General features: G+C 43.0%; 1 long non-coding RNA gene across 1 annotated transcript in view; it reads left to right on the forward strand.

Moving 5' to 3' along the window:
- The first annotated feature begins 2367 nt into the window (after positions 1–2367).
- LOC138867217 (uncharacterized) overlaps positions 2368–2500 on the forward strand; it is a 519-nt gene continuing 386 nt past the window's right edge. The window contains exon 1 of the long non-coding RNA XR_011399752.1: positions 2368–2487. This is a non-coding gene — a long non-coding RNA (uncharacterized lncRNA). The remainder of the gene's footprint in view (positions 2488–2500) is intronic.

Here is a 2500-nt window from a genome sequence, read left to right on the forward strand (position 1 = left end):
AACCACCGGTCATACTGGTTTCCGATACAAAAAGTCTAGTACAAATTCATCGCAACTGCAGATCAGCGAGAGCGGCCTCAAGGGAGTCTGATGCTATAAAGATTGTCAGGGAAGTGGATACTATTTAACTTGGGCGGAGGAGCGCTACCGGGGCGAAGCGAGACCAACATGGCGGACGCGGGCACTGCCAGCTCCCCGTGCCGCGCGCCCTGACCTTCCGCTGTCGCAAGGCCTATAGAAGAATATAATTACTTATACAGACCTTGCGCTGTCTCCACATTACGCTCAGGCCGCGAGAATTTCGCTACGCCCTTCGGCCTGCAGTCGACTATGTCCAAAAGAAGCGACAAAGACGCGTTTACTCGAAGAGTAATATTCGACTGCATGGAATTCGATCTCGACTCTCCTCTTTTTCTGGGAATACGAAAACATGGACATCGCTTATGAATATGCAAATATATAGAAGTGTTAGGAAGATGAGCATGTAAAAATAGAAGGCGAGACACACCATCGCGGATAAGTCAGATCTCTATCAGCTGTTAATTTCATTACATTAGCGGCAATTCTGATAAAATCTTTGCGGCTCTTGTAAATCTCATTTTTCGTTCAAGTGATGGATCACAGGAGAGGCACGAAGGAAATTACTTCTAAACGTGGATTTCAACAAAATGCAATTCTGTTACACACTTTTTACTAATATGAGTATTCCACGCTAAGTAGTACATGTACATGTGCATGAATATGCATGTATATACTTTCAAAATCATTCGGCAAACTATTTACATGCATAAACATTAGAGAATACAATAGGTTAAGATTCCAAACACCCTAATGTATAAACGATACATGCAATTAATGTGTGCAAAAATGTCATCACAAAACCTGCATTAATCCAAAATCAAACACGAACCAATGAAAAACATGCAACTCAACCGTCGCTGTTTAGTAGATGTTTGGATTGCATCGGATTTTACAGGAAAAAAATTGAAACAGGCTATATGTTTGCGTCGGGGTATTTGAAGTAATTATAGTCGGATCTAAAAACTGGATTTACCGGCTGCTAATTTGTAACAAGGCTGATGTGCAGCTTCGGCGGGGCAGCGGCTGCAGGCCGACGCGCGGTGACGAGGCTAATAAAGGAACAACCGTGAATATGGTTTCCGGTCTTTAGGAAACGGTGGTTAAACTAATGTTGCGCTTTTGATTATATCCATTTCGCGCAGTAATTAGATTCCAAGGTAAAGAACAAAAAGGCAAATATTACGTTTCCCAATCGCCATTTTGTGGCCAACTTGAAGCACGTGATAGAATAGTTACCATGGAAACTTTCCCATCAACATATTTGGTCATATAAACCACACGCTTGCGGCTACAATAAGGTAGTAAATTTGATACTATGCACATGGAGTAGATGGCAGACATGCGTGTAAGAAAGGATTTTCTGGTATGAATGAGTTTTTTTCACTCTACAAAGCGTATGTATTGTAATGGAATTCTGATTTTACGAAGCGCAGACGTAGCATTAGGAGTCGTCCACGAGAATATGATGCAACCATTTAATAATTCAGTACCTTATTTTCAGGCATATATATCATCGCGCCTTTCAATCTAGCCAGATCGTTGTGAAGGAAGGTAAATGCTAACTGGGCTCGGCTTCAGAGCACACCCCTCACCGACCCTAGACGATGTGAAAGTGGGTCTTCCGCACTTCTCAGATGCGCCGCAGCCCGGCCATACAGTATACCTCACATTATCCCACTCTCGTACTCTCCCCTTTTTTCTGGCCATTTTGCCCGCGCTCCCCACCCGGCAGAAGTTTCCCCTTCCTTCCCTCCTTGTATATTCTTTTTTTTTTTAATTCTCGCTCTTGGTATGTTCGGCGGCTGTTTGCATTCTCGCCTTTCTAGAAGCGACTACGATGGTGATCAGCTGATGGAAACGAAATTTGATAATTCTAGTATATTAATTTCAATTCTAAGAACGTGTTGCGTGGATAACAGTTTAGAATTATGAAAGGAATGCGATGTAAACAAACGGCGCAGTGACGGGGTCCTTTTACTTCCGAGTTGGAAGATCCTTCACGAAGGTACGAGACATGTTCGGAAAAATGTCGTACCTTCGCAGTGACTCACTACGACGAATATTTTTTCATGTATAGGTTCGATAAAATCCAAACAGGATTCAATTTTTAAACAATGCAATTGTAATTTATAGAAATACACTAATAGAATAGCGCATATAACCTTAAACACGTCGAGAGTATAGTGTAAATGATTGGAAACTAAAATACGCTCGATGCCTCTCACATGTTGGCAGCCCTGCAGTGACGTAGTACTCGAGCGAGGCGCCTCAGAGTCTCAGTCTGAGTAGAACTGTGGCGGGGAGAGGACGCTTACGTTCTTCCCCTAGTGATAAACCATGGAGCTTTCGTTAGTGGGTGATAGGGTGTATGCCGCAGAATGCATACAGAAGAAAAGAGTGAGGAGGGTACGTGGTAACG

This window comes from Penaeus vannamei, chromosome 29 (assembly GCF_042767895.1).
Source record: "Penaeus vannamei isolate JL-2024 chromosome 29, ASM4276789v1, whole genome shotgun sequence".
Taxonomy (NCBI): domain Eukaryota; kingdom Metazoa; phylum Arthropoda; class Malacostraca; order Decapoda; family Penaeidae; genus Penaeus; species Penaeus vannamei.